The sequence below is a fragment of the Mandrillus leucophaeus genome, unplaced genomic scaffold, assembly GCF_000951045.1.
Source record: "Mandrillus leucophaeus isolate KB7577 unplaced genomic scaffold, Mleu.le_1.0 Scaffold616, whole genome shotgun sequence".
Lineage (NCBI taxonomy): Eukaryota > Metazoa > Chordata > Mammalia > Primates > Cercopithecidae > Mandrillus > Mandrillus leucophaeus.
Genome location: NW_012106653.1, coordinates 1,037,974 through 1,053,044, shown reverse-complemented (window position 1 = coordinate 1,053,044; position 15,071 = coordinate 1,037,974). Strand labels below are relative to the sequence as shown.

At 38.7% G+C, this 15,071-nt stretch overlaps 1 long non-coding RNA gene across 2 annotated transcripts in view; it reads left to right on the top strand.

Moving 5' to 3' along the window:
- Positions 1–15,071, top strand: part of LOC105553907 — a 219,604-nt gene that overhangs the window by 105,517 nt on the left and 99,016 nt on the right. The window lies entirely within an intron of this gene.

The window sequence follows — 15,071 nt, the reverse complement described above, 5'->3', positions numbered from 1 at the left end:
ATCCCTTACATATGTATTTATTTCTTCTTAATACCTGGTAACAGTGTATGTGCTAAATATATGTTGAAGAAATAATGCTAAACAACAACGGGTTAATTTTCCTTATAGCCAATGCTTCTCAGCACCTGAGACTTGATGGTAACTGGATATTTTCATATTTTAATTACAAATTTAAATAGGCATCTATTTTCTTTTAAAATAGTGAAAGATACTTTAAAATTGTATTTGTTGTCAGATGGAACAATGCTGAAAATATAGAAAGATGCAACAGTATGTGCTTCATTAACCACTTCAAATCCCAAAGTTATTCCCATTTTACTTTTTTGGATCATAAACACTCTGTAGAGTCAAACTACCACAAGTAAGTACATTTGTCTCACCAAGAATTCCCCACATGGAAGCTGATATATTCTATAACTCACGATACCCATTTGGTAGCTAGAGACAAAAATGTGTTTCCTGAGAGAAAAAAAAACAAAGGTTATGGTTTAATGTAATGGAAAATTAGGAATCCTAAGTAATTTGCTTATCAATCAAAACATTGGAAATTTTGAAAAAAGGAGCTGTCTAGTTAACAGAGTTTTCACCTGGGGCTCATTAGTGGTTCTAAAAGTGGGTCTTTCTCTAGTTTCCAACTAATGCTCTGCTGGGAGTTAGGCCAGGTGTTCCTTACACTGATTTCCACTTAAAGCAACTTTATCTGAAAGCCCATCACCTTCACACCACACAAGTGCAACTCTGTTCACTGCTTTCAGTAAATTAGCTCGGTCTCTACTACTGTGCAAAGACCAAGGTGAGTGGCTGGTTTCAAATAATAAGCACTGAGGACGCTAAATTATTTTGCCAGTTTGTCTTTTGTTAATGGGAATTCAAGCTGTTCAAATTCTGTTGTTGTTTTCTTTTTTCCTTTTTAAAAACTTGTCTTGCCATATTGAAGGAATTAAGTAAGAGTCTTCTTAGTCACTTTAACAAATTTGTTGAGCAGTTAAAGCAGTAGGATATTTTTAAATGAAAAAATTTAGTTTACAACCATTTAGAGTTTACAAACAACACCTATTTGTCTTCTACCATGTCTCAATGAGAGTAACTGTCACTCAGCATGGCGGAGGAACTTGCCCCAATTCGGTCTGGTTTCTCCTTTCAAACTTCCCCACAGTTTTCCACAGTTGGAGCAGAGTTCCATTCCTCTTGTACCATGCCTTGCTGAGAAATCCCTTGACACATTCTTTCCTTTAATTTAATGTAAGACCTGGCCTTAAAATCTTTCTGTGTTATAGACTTCCTTTTGAAATCTTGGGCAGCTCTGAAAACAGAAAATATAAAACTACACCAGACTGTACCAAAACCTATTCTGAGGGCGATTCAGCAGGTTTGATTATATGCCAAGTACCTATGAATACCCCAGGCTGAAGAGCTTTCATGAGCCATTATGAAAATAATGTAATTTTAATGGTTTAGGGAAACGGGAAACCAGGAATAAAAGATCATAAGGGGAAGACAACCTACAACTCCAGTGCAAACAGGGAGTCAGAGAAAGGTAGAATGAAAGAAGCCTAAGACAGATAATGTCAGAATGAATATATTATAATTGTGAAAGTGAATTAGAGTATAATGAGTATATTTCAGCTGTGTCTTCTAGATTAGATCAGGAGAATTTCATTCATATGGGAGAGAAGAGAATTGTGTCCTGTGTACTTAGAAGAGGACATAGGTTTCTATCTTCTTTGAGAAGCAGAAAGATCATTTTTCACGATCACTGATTATATAAAGACTGGTATTAGACTGACCACATCCTGATGCACGTGGGGAGGAAATGCACTTGGCATGTAGAGTAATCTGGGACCATAAGTATCCTCTTGCTAGAGAGGATTTGTATGTTTTCCTGTGTCTCTTTTAAAGGGCAATAAAAGTTTTTTCACTTGGAAGTTGCATGTAATACATTCTGGGAATAGTACCTTATCATTAAATATTGAGTAATCTATGGTAGCAAGAAGAATCAACTCCTACATTTGTTTATTTTACTTCCACTATAGTGTCCAGAGAAGAAGGTGGACAGTGTTTTCACTACATGAGACCTTTTTTGGGGTACTGATTTATATGACTGCCCTGGTGGGTGAGAAAGAACTTAGAAGGACTCTCCCTAGCTGTGTAATATTCCCTGTTTACCATCAGAACAAGGAATGACTCCACATCCCATCCCATTTCTCCCATGATCAGGGCATCTGTGTTCTAGAGAGACCCATGGGCTTTCTCTTCCATAAAGTAGCTGGGGGCACACCTCTTACCTTGCCTTAGGCTTCTAAAATACTAAATGCACATACTGGATCTACTTGTTCCTCTTACTCTTAGAGAAATGAGACAGTGGTTAAAAACCCACCTCTTTGCTTCCAAAGAGAGAGTGGTTGTTTGTATTCGGAATGTTAGGTCAATCTAGGAGCAACATTTGAAATCATTTGCCTGCTTGACCAATTAGGACAACATAGGATGTGGTCTATACAGTCAGTCACAAAGAACCATAATCAACAGATGATCTTGTTTAATTGTAAAGGACTTTTCTCTCACATACTTTTAAAGTATTTAAACAACCCCCCAAGAATGGATAACTATCACCCAGGTGGTTTTTTTGGATGAGTTGGATGAGGGTGGTAGAAATCACTTATATAAATGTACTTGAAAAACCATGAAATCATCTTTCCCCCATAGTCCTGTGCTGAAACCGCTTCCTGGTTGTTAAGCCTTAACAAACAAGCACAAACCCTTTCAAGCCACTGAGAAGGTGTTATACTTATGGTATGGTACCTGTAGTTAAAGATACAGGGGCCATACAATTTGGAACTAGAAATTGATTCAATAAAGCTCATAAATCTTGCTGATATTTGGGTCCAATATACAGTCCGTGATACATTAAGGAGGTAAACACTGGATTTAATTGTTCGTTTCAGAAACCAGTTGAGCTGTTTCTGCTGCTCCTATCAGCCTTTGGTAAAAACACACATACTTAATCAATCTAAAATATGGGTGATTTATGATCCTCAGCAGGTATTTATTTGAGAAGGAAATCACAGCAGGTCCTGGTTCATACTTGTATAAGGCCCTCACAAAAAATCAGCTTACTGACTACCTTTCAAAAAATTATACATGCATAACTCCAGTCCTTGTTTTGCTTTTAATGATACCAGTGTAACTGAGACCTTCTACTTACCTGGTTTGGTAACCTGTGAGTGGGACCATAGGTTCCAGTTCAGGAAGTCAAAATCTCAAATAAAAACTAGGGATATAATGAACTCCCTATTTTTGGATTTGCAGCAGACAGAGGCAAGTGCATAGTTTTGGACTATATGTTGAATCTAAATCTCCTCCTTAGAGAGGTAATATGAGTATAGGCAAAGTGAACTTTGCTCTGTGAGAGGCTGTTAATGTCCCCGGTAAACCTGTGTCCAAAATGAAAGAGAGAAAGAATGAAAAGAAGGAAGGGGGAGGGAAGGAAGGAGGAAGGAAGGAAGGAAGGAAGAAAGAAAGGAAGGAAGGAAGGAAGAAAGGAAGGAAGGAAGAAAGAAAGGAAGGAAGGAAGGAAGGAAGGAAAGGAAAGGAAAGGAAGAGGGACTGAACACAGGTCTTATCAGGGTCTTATACTATTTAGTGTTCCTTTGTAGTATTTCTTTTGAACAATAGCACTTAGGAATTAAATAATATTCTCTGTCCAGCATGTTTAATGTGCTTTCATTCCTGTCCTATGGCTTTTTCCATCTCCAAGTCATGAATTATTTCTGCAGCCCACTCAATTTCCACCCTCACTTTCTTACTACTCTTATTCTGCTCTTACAGCTTTCTTTCTAAATATATTTTTCTTTCTTCATTCTCTATACCAAGAGTAAAACTGTCCTCATGATTTTCACACGTGACTACATTTTTAACTATTTTATGAAATTTTTGTTGTTGACTTTTATAAAACTAGTTTTTACTTACCATTAATTTAATATGAAAGCTATAGGACTACAGCTTATTTGGAATATTATGTTGAACTACCAAAAAATAGGAATTTCTATGAAAAACCCCAAAGGAAGAAAAGGTCCTGAAAGGTCAAATAGGAAGCTAGATTACAATGAATATATTAACAAGAGTGGTCTAATATTTTTCAAAGTAGGTTAGGAGGAGGATTCAATCTTCAGGAATCATCCCCGCTAAGAAGAGACAGTCATAGCCTTTGCTGTTTTCAGCCAGTTCCATACAATATCTGGGGTCTGATAATTTCAAGAAAATAGGAATCTATTTCAAGTTAGCTTTGGGATTTGTGGCACATTTTTGTAAGTCTTATATCATGCAAAAAGCTTATCAAGAGTAATGAAGATCTCTGTAATGAGATTTCTTAATTCATGCTTTTAGAATCTCTCTTTGTATTTGATATTCTTAAGCCTCACTACATTTGATATTCTTAAGTCTCTCTTGTTAAATCCCCACACTTCTTATCTGTGCAGTTTAACACATTCAAATAAAGTCTTTATCTTTTATTAATTATAAAAAAATGTTTTTTCAAAGATCTTTTCTTTTAATATGCTTTCTGGTACTCTTATCATGCATATGTTCGTACTTCTACATCTATCCTTTATATCTATTACTTCTCTTTGTCTATGTTTTCTTTTTTTACTTTTTAAAAATTTTCTTCTTGGAGAATTACTGAATCAGGCTTTTTATCTCTTTAAAATTCTTCAACTGCACCCATCCTATTGTTTGTCCCATCTACCATGCTCTTTATGTCAGTGTTTGTATTTTATTTACCTAATATTTCCTCTTTTTTATTATTTCTGGTTCTTGATTTATGTTACAAATATTTCCTATGATTTCTCCTTTAAATATTCTTATCAGGATATTGGAAATTCTTGATTTTCACAATTCTGCTTCAGTGGCATATATTTAGCTTTTTGTCTTCTGAATTCATTGGGCTTCTGATGGTCCCTAGAGGTATCAGCTACTCAGTCAGAAAACATATGGGGAAGAAACTGAAGTCCATGCCACAAACTGTACCAGCTTTGGAACAGAAGGGGACCAGATAACCTCAAGGAGAATGGGCCCAAATACCAAAAATTTACTCTTGGTGACCCTTGTTGCTTCTACTGTACCAGGCAACTCTCTTGGGCAGGATTCTACCTTTCCACACTTAGAAAGATCCTGCACTAGGGAAAATCAGTCTCCTGTGGTGGTATTCCAGCAGCCATGCAAGTTTGGAGGTGAAGGAGTTGGAGAACCAAATGCCCAAGGGCAGCTACTTAGCCAGTACCCACTACCTGCTTTCATTAATTGTTCTCACAGGCAGGGCTTTGAACCACCCTGGTACAGATCACTAACCCCGATGCTTTGGGCTGTCTGTGCCATTTCTGGGGAGTGAATGAGTAGTTACTGTACCAACTCAAAAAAAAAAAAAAAAATATGGGATGAAGGACAGAGAATTAAACAATTCCATCCAGCTTATCCTTTCACTGCCACTTGGGCAGCACACAGCCCTGGGCTGCAGTTGCTCACCTCCTAGGCACATCAGCTCAACATGGTCTCTGGTGTCAGCAGGGGAAGTTGTTTCTATTGTTTCCTGGAGTCCAGGCTTCTCTTTGGCTGCTATGGTTTCTCCAGGTTTATTTTTAGGGATGGAGCTAGCAGTATATGTACCATCTTGACAGTAAACAGAAGCCATGAAAGCAGTTCTAGCTTGTGCCTCTGAGGAAAGTCTCTTTTTATACGCTGCTCAATGTCATTTACTCATTGAAAAGGTATTTCTACAGTAAATAGCTAGGAGAAAATGCCTCAACTTTCTTATTGAACTTTCAGAATTCAGTGGTCAGATAAATGATTGTTGATTTCCTAACCTTTAAAAATGTTAGAAAAACTTTCCATATGATGTAATGTGACATTTGGTTATGTTACATATAGTATGTGGTTAAAACTGCTGAATATCATTATAATTTTATTAATTTTCTGTGTTGAATTGTTATCACATATTTTGTCTTGCCCAATTATCCAAATCTTTGGTGACTATTAATTATTGAGGAAAAGCAAGCATGGTCAAGTCAATGATATATGCGGGCACTCCTTGCTGTAGACAAGATCATAAAAATGACTGTATGAGCTGAAACCATACATATAGTCTTAATAATCAATGGGGAAATATTACAATTGTTCGTGACCTTTAAAATTTCTTGTCAAAACATTGAAATCTCTTTCACTGTTGGTTATAAATGTATAAGGAAATTTAAAAACATGGTAAAAGTTTTTTTTTAGTATGCTGTAATTTAAAGCATTAGAAATAGGACTTAAAGTGCTTTATACTTTTGCAAAAGAACTTATGAAGAGTAGTTTGAGCAATGTTTGTCTTCTTTTCATGTATAACTTATAGTACTGAGTGAGCATTTTTTTCTAGGCTTTGGTGAATCTTGACACCCAATTCTAAGTTTGGATCAGCTTCCAACATTTTATCCTTTGCGCTTTTAACCTTGTGAAGTATCTCTGAGTATCCATTTAAGGTAAAGATTTTTAATGGCATCAGTTCCTCTGTGAGATTTTCATCCTTTTCATCACTACAATTTTTTGCATTTATGTTGGTAAGTTCATCTTCACCAGGTTCTTCTGGCTGCAAATCTAGAGTCTCTCCATCAGTGGCAGTGTCAACATTCCATAATCAGTTATTTTTTCCAGAACTCTATTTACATTCCATACAAATTTCACTTCTAGCATCATCACTTTTTCTATTTGTGTGTGTGTGTTTCAATTTCATATTTGTTGGCCAGTTTCCTTTTCTGATTATCTGTATAAATGTCACATGGGTTTACCTCTGGGAGACAAGGCACTGATACCAACACACACTTTGCTGTCTGTGCAGGAACTGAATAACTGAGGTGCAGTGACCCATCATCAACAGACTGGAAGAAGTAGCATTAGTGGTCCATTGTTTATGACAAGCATCTGCTATTAATGTAGTGATCTGTGGGAAAAGAGCTAGCAGCAAAGTCTGTAATTAATACAATTACTCCCACTTAATATACTGTGAAATTTGTTGGAGGATTGCTGTTATTTAACTAAATAATTGTAAATGAAATTCATACATATAGAAACTATGCACAGTTAAACTACCCATCTATATTTTATAATAAGGCCAGTCATTTGCCAACTGGATGACTGTGGTGGCTGTAAAAGTATGCCCCTCACATGTCTGCTAGAGGAGGTGTTTGATAGATGGCTTCAGGTGCTGAGATTTGAGCCTTCCACTGTGTTCCTACCAGGCCTGCACTTCCTATAGGCTACTCCTGGCCAATGCCTAACTTTTGCAGTGTCTGACTTTGGCAACTTTTGCTCAAGGACTCCCCACTAGCTGAGCTGAAACTTTTAGAAATGCATTCCAGTCTGTGGCTCTTCCTGTGCAACCCTCCTTCCTTCCCTCTCCTTTACAGGGGTTATACCTGAATCCCGATCCAAAGGCTGTCCCACCTCCTCTCTTTCTCTTCCGGATATTTCCTCTAATAAATCTGTTGCACATCTAACCTCATTTTGGCTTCTGCTTCTCAAAGGTTTTTTAATACAAGTAATTCTGAGAGTGGTCCAAGAAAACCTGAGTAACATGGAGATTTGGAACTGGATCTGTCGTCACCTGGCAGGTGAAGAGAATACCATCATGAGTGCCATGGAAGATACAGGTAGTCCCTGGAGTTTAATTTCTCAGGTGGTGACCTGGAGAAATGTCCAGATGAAGTACAGTGATTACAGCTGTGATGATTTGAGCATTTGGAAGAACACCTACAAAGTCTGCAGAGCTGGCTAGTTATTGCTAAGTTGTATAAGTGCCCCACAGAAGGATAACTGGAAAGAGGGTCATTAACAAACAGTTACAGGGTGACAAAGAGGTCCTTCTCTCTTGTGCTGAAAGTGCAGAGGTAGTTAGGCAGTAGACTGATGATCCAATAGAGTCATGGAGTGCCAGAGATGTCTGAATGCTCGGCCAAGGCATGTCTGCCAGGTTAAGGTCAGAGCACTGGTTAAGAAAACCTGAGATCCTGAAGCTCGGGTTGGGGACAAGACATCTGTTAATTTATTTTATTTGTTTGTTTGTTTATTTAGAGATGGGGTTTTGCTGTGTTGCTCATGCTGAATTTGAACTCCTGGGTTCAAGTGACCCTCGTGCCTCAGTTTTCTCTGTAGCTAGAACTGGAGGTGCTTGCCATTTGCCAGGCTTAGGGACAGGAAATCTAAATGGTTGGCTCTGAGGATGTTGACTCTGCACAACCTCCTGAGCCACAGAGCTTATGATGGGGGGCCCCACCCTGGGGAGACCCACCCTCTTCTAGTACAAGCTAGCACTCCCGGTGCTGGAAGCCATTGCACAAGCTGCTCAGCAAAGGCAACAGGTGCCTCTCAGGAGCTGCCCCACTTAATCTTCTGGCTGCCAGTTGGTAACCAGCCAGTTGTTAATCTCATGGTATTGTTCCTCCAGTAGGAATGATGGAAAATAATGATGACACAAGAAGTTGTGGGAAGACAAAGGAGGATAATTTAATTTAGTCTTGATCAAAGGAGGGACAGAGAGAATAGACTACTCAGCAAAAGTCAGGCATGTATTGGGGGTGTAAACCTTAGTGGGAGAGGGATATTCACATGGAAGAGAAGAGGAGAGGGAGGGGAATTCTATACAAAAGGCATGGCATGTGTAGGGGCACAGAGGTTTTAGAAAATATAACATTTTCAGAAGCTGAAAACAGTTCAGTATATCAGAAGCACAGGCAATATCAAGGAATATTGAGAGATGAGATACAGGTTGTGCAAGTTCCTTGTACGTTATCATATTTAGCTTTTGTGAAGAACAGTATAAGTAAGCCCAGGATGAATTTAGCTGTAGAGGGAGGGTGAATTACGTGATTATATTTATGTTTATCAAAAATTACTTAGTGTCATAAAATTATGCATGCATATATGCACCAATGTAGTTATCCTTCTTTTACTTTAGTTGGTAGCGGAAATGAAGTTGTTAGTTTTCAATAAAAATGTTACAGGAAAGGGGTCCCGATCCAGACCCTCAGGGAGGGTTCTTGGATCTCCTGCAAGAAAGAATTCAGGGCGAGTCCGTAAAGTGAAAGCAACTTTATTAATAAAATAGAGGAACAAAAGAGTGGCTACTCCATAGACAGAGCAGCACTGAGGGCTGCTGGTTGCCCATTTTTATGATTATTTCTTGATGATATGCTAAACAAGGAGTGGATTATTTATGCCTCCTCTTTCTAGACCATATAGGGTAACTTCCTGTCATTGCCCTGGCATTTGTAAACTGTTGTGGCTCTGGTGGGAGTGTAGCAGTGAGGATGACCAGAGGTCACTCTCATGGCCATCTTGGTTTTGGTGGGTTTTAGTCAGCTCCTTTACTACAACCTGTTTTATCAGCAAGATCTTTATGGCCCTGTATCTTGCGCCAACCTCCTCTCTCATCGTGTGACTTAGAATGCTTAACTGTCTGGGAATGCAGCCCAGTATGTCTCAGCCTTATTTTACCCAGTTCCTATTCAAGATGGAGCTGCTCTGGTTCAAATGCCTCTGACAAAAACATTCATGATATAAACTTTATTTTTAAGATTAGATGGAATTAGAGCTATAAATTGACCTGGAACTTGCCCCCTTAAAATGTCTGTGGAGATTGTATACATGGTTTAGAAAAGCCAGTCAAGTTGAGTTTGCTAGATTTTCATCTGAATCCTGTTCCTTAGGAGGCCCTTTTTTTTTTTTTTTTTTTCCAGTAGGGAGGCCAATTTTTAGTGTCTTTTCTTTGCAGAACTCTTCCAGTCAGTATTTGAACTCTTCCAGTCAGTATTTGTTCTAATAGTTTAAAGAGAATGACTTTAGAAAGTTATTTGTGGAGGCTCAGAAGCCAAAGAGAAATAAAAAGATTTGAAAATTGTTATAAAAATTAAAGGTTATGGAGGAAGGACAGCTCTGTAATACACATTTGGGTTTTCTCAGGAACCACCTGAGGTAGCAGTTGTCCTTGGATGCATACACTTCTTCCTGGAATCTCGACTTGATGATAACCTGGGCTGACAGAAAATAATGCCTTTGACCTGACCTCTGTGTGATTTCTGTTTTTCTACAAATTGGAACCGATACATTTTAGAATACTTGTTTTGTATTTCTTAGTGAGATAGCAAATAGTTGGAAAGTTGGTTCCATTAAGTAGCTGCATAAAAGATTAGGATTTATTTTAAATATTGTTACAAGGGTTATTCGATGTTTCAGACATGAAGATCCAAAGCAACACAATAAGAGAAAAAGATTTTGTCTGACAAACATGGATTTTGGTTTGTGTGGGATAGAAGGAGATGCATCAAATTCTTTCCAGAATTTTCCCTAGGATTCTCTAAGTGTGGGCTTAAATATTATTTTTGTATCTATATTTTTGTTTGTTAACAGGATATTAAAAATGGACTTGATGAGAACTGAAAATGTCATTTCCTGATTGAGCAGGATTTGACTGATCAATGGAAAACAGTTTTGTCATGGCTTCAAATGGATTCCCTGTGAATCCTTCCAGTACTTCCAATTCCAGATGCTTCATAAAAACCATCAGTATAATGAATTAGACAGAAATATGAATCCCTCATATGGTATTTTGACCCCAGCTGGTAATATGACTGTGATCCGAGGCAAGAATTTCCAGAAGTACTAAATGCAATTGGAATAGCAGCAACAGATATTAGTTTCAGCTATCATGGTATCAGATTTTCATTCTCCTTCAGCCTGGTGCTACATGAAGAATACAAGCAGTCCTGTGAGATACTTCCCGAGTCTGAAGCTTTTATGTCCGGATCCCCAGAATCTAAATCCCTACTTGCACAACAAAAAGAGAACCTGGAAAATATGTTGGGAAATGAGAGTGGGGATAACAAACCTAACATTCATTAGGAATCTGTCCAACATGGCTTACAATGTGGTGCACTGACAGTAAAGTGGCCCAGCCCCCTGGGCCCCAGAGGAAGAGTTAAAAGACACCCAGCAGCTGTTCCCTTTTCTCCAGAGGCCAGAAGAGGAAATGGGTTTACACTGGAGCAGGAGGGATTTAGCCTGGTATATGAAAGGATTTCTGCCTCAAGGTAATGCTTTCTCACGAAAAGCACAATCACATCACCTGCTTCTGTTATTTAAAAACACAGAATCTAGTGTCTTCTGATGGCAGGTTAGAGACCACTGATCTCTGGAGTTCAAGAGGCCCACCGGATGGCTCTTGTTAATATTCCAAAAGGCCTAATCATACAGATTAAACATTTAAACACTATTATTCTGGTCCTCGAATAGACTACTAAGAATATATTTCTGAAAACCCTTTTAATGGAATGATACTGGCTCAGTATTATCTCATGTTGGTCATATGCTCTTATTTTAATAAATGTTTTCTGTGAATACAAATAGATAATGTGTTGTGACTTAATTTTAATCATTTGTTTGCTGGTCAAAATTCTACAAAACTTGGGACTGATGAAAAACAAATAAAAAATTAAAAAGAAGCTGTTGGTGTTAAAAAGGCAGTAATCTGCTTTTCTATCTGCTTTTTTAAGAAGGGGACAGCAGAATGTATTACACTAGACTTGGGGTTCAGATACATCTGGGTTACAAGTCTAACACTGTATACATTTCTACAAGCACTTTTTCTAGCCTCAAAAAGCCTTTACTTTGCTTATTTTAAAATAATGATAATACTCAGCTTGCAGATTAATTGTGCCTATCATATGAGAAAATATCACATGTGATATGTGCACATGCAAGACTAGTCTTGAAGGTCTCTTGTTCTGAGGAATGTGGAAACACAGAAATAAATTTTCCAGAAAAGAAATGAACAAATACTTGAAGTCATGCAATTACAAAAGGAGAAATGTTGTCAAATGGTCTTCAAAATGACGAAGTCATACAACCATTGCCTCAAACTCACATGCTTGTCTGTTAGTTTGTCTTCACTACATAAATTTGCTTATTGCAAAAACATAAGCAATAAGAATGAAGAGCTCTCACTAGTGACAGCAATTTTATTTATTTTTTTGCTGTCTGCCTTCTTGGTTATTCGTCTTTTTACTGACGGAGCTTTAACACAGTTGGTTATGTATTCAACTCATATATTATTTATAGGTTCTATGTGTTGTGATTTATTCGTTGACTTCTCAAGGCTTAACCATTCTTTAATCCATTGAAAAATAGATGTGATATAGTTCTTTGGAGCTGCTGTCTACATTTTTTGTTTGCTTTTCAGCATTTTACTAACAGCTCACTCTTACAAAAGAGATAACAGGGAACCCAAGTTCCTGCATTAGACCAAATTTTTCTTTGGATTACACCAAATCTTTTCATTGACTTTGAGTTGGATGCGCTGTCCTGCTTCTCTTACTCATGTGTAGGTGATATTTTGCTTTGTCCATTCTGCAGGTTAGCCGGGTGTTTTACAGACAAGGCTGAATGGAAGCAAACACCCCACCTCCTACAGGAAAGGGCTAACGGCAGCTGCCTGGATATGGCAGCAATTTTGGAGGTGGACAACAATTCAGTGTAGACATGTTTGTGGCTCTTCTGTGGATGATGCCAGCCTGCTTTTCCCAGGAACGTCTCACTTGGAGCTTCTCCTTCTGCTTTACTAGTAGCAATTTATTACCAAAGCCCTCAGCTGTATATTTAACCTTGTTTTGAAGTTTCCAAATAAGGATAATTCAAAAGTAGACCTGGATGGTTTAGGTTAGACAGACACAAGGTTATGATGAATACCAGTCCTTGGCGAGATTGATTTATGTACTCTTTTTAAGTAATAAGGAAGCATCTCTATTTTACATTACAAGAAAGAAATTTCTAATCTGAAAGGCTGAATGTTTCTATTTCTTAAAGCAAATCAGAAAATAATTGTGTGACTGCATATGGTGAAGAGATAAAGTTTGGATAGGATAATCTTTTCAGGCAAAATTATCTTAAAGGTTGAAATGATTCTTTTAAAAGATAAGAATGTGTAGAAATGTATAAAATACATCATGTTCCTGTATTAGACAAGAATTCCAGAGAGGCTGGAAGGTTCATCCTCAGAAGTTTATACTTAAAAGATAAACTCAAGCTGTGTGTTTCCCCTAGGGGCTGGCTCAGCCATCAGAAGACCAACCATGTCCGCAAAGGCCAACACTGTCAGCCTGTCCAAAGTTCATCTTCCTAGTGGAACTTGCCTCAAAATGCAATTAGTAGGACGTTTGTAAAAATCTTTCAGTGTATGGTTACAGAGAGTGTCAGGTTGACTGTGCTTAGGAGGAGGCAAGGCCTTCTGCTATTCATTTCTGGAAAGTGCAAAGATCATTTGTTTGGATCGCAATGTATTCAACATTTAAATGCACTTACTTGTAGAGTCCTAACTGCCCTTCCCATGGCCATTCATAGAGATGCTTCCCAAGCTGTTACACAGCCAGTGGCATGAACTCCATCCTGTGTTCCTCCCTCATGATTTGGAGAGCCTCTGTCACAGTGTTTTGCTGTCTCTTTTTTCTCACTTCAGATGTGGATTAAAGTCTGCACTCACAGCTTTCTCCGATAGTTTAAGGATATTTGATCCTTCAGTATTTATCCATTATTGGCTCTGTTTACCCAAGGGAAAATTAAGTGCAGGGTCTTAGAACAGTGAGCGCTTTAATACGCGGATGCATATGCTGATCTCTGACAGATGTTGGTCTTTGGGAACAACAGAAAGGGGAGGTACGTCATTCACTTGGGAAGCTGCTTGTGCAAACTGACTGATCCTGCAGGTGCCGGGGCAGCGTGGCCATGAGCCACGAGCAATGCTGAGAAAAATGTCTCGTGCAAAGGCAACTCCTGAAATACTACGATCTTTCACACACACATCCAGCCAGCTGGCAGGGGATTCCGAGCAGTGCCTCCTAGGAAAAACAGTAGTTCTAAAAGGTTTTCATTTTAATTATATATTACTGGGCTTTAAGGTTTAATTTTGTGTTTTCTATGAAAAGAGAAGTTTTATTTGTAGTTGTTACTAGGAAATCTTATTTCTAAGCCTACTCAGTTATGATCATTTTCTCAGGCTAAAATGCATATTAGGCAAGGTGGCTTTTGTGCATGTCAGGGGTGTGTGTGTGTGTGTGTGTGTGTTTGTGTGTGGTCTCATATATTTAAGGTAGAAGAAATCCCTTCAGGTAGATTTCAGTAAAGATTTTTTGGTTGTTTTTGAGACAGGGTCTTGCTCTGTTGCCCAGGCTGGAGTGCAGTGATGCAATCACAGCTCAGTGCAGCCTCGACCTCCTGGACTCAAGCAATCCTCCCACCTCAGCCTCCAAAGTAGCTGAGGCTACAGGTATGCACCACCATGCAAGACTAATTTTTAATTTTTTTTGTAGAGTCAAAGTCTCACTCTGTTGCCCAGGCTGGTCTCAAACTCCTGGGCTTAAGTGATCTTCCCACCCTGGACTCCCAAAGTGTTGGGATTACAGGCATAAGCCACCCCAGCAAAGACTCTTGTTTCTGATTTAACTTTTAAAACTAGAAAAGTTTAGTGTTCAAGGAACCCCACAGCAATAAGGTGACATCTTTGTGCAAGTGCATATTTTCCATTTTTCCACTGCCCTGGTCATTTGTATGAGGGGAGCAAATGCAAGGCTGCCCCAAGAGAGCCTTGAGGGCAGGGCTGTGTCTTAGTCACCTGGGCATTCCCTGTGCCCCCTGTGGTGCCTGCCACATGATGGGTGGGTTCTTATGTGCTCAGCAAGGTCAAGCTCCTGACAGAGACAGGCGTCCCAAGCTCCCTACGCAATTTCCATTGTGCGTGATATTCCAAAAAGGGAAGAAACCCTACCAGAGCCGTCGTGATTCTGAGACTTTCAGAACTTTAGGAAAACTTTATTTCATTGTGCATACAAACCCCTTATTTTTTCAACCATCAGTTGATATTATGACATCATTGGTATAAATTACCAAGAATATTTTGTCTGATGTAGGCACTCTGTAGTAGGACTCTGGATAGATGCCATTACCCTGAGACCTCCACATTCATGAAGAGCTGCAGGCCTGGAGCCAGTCTGATGGGGCTG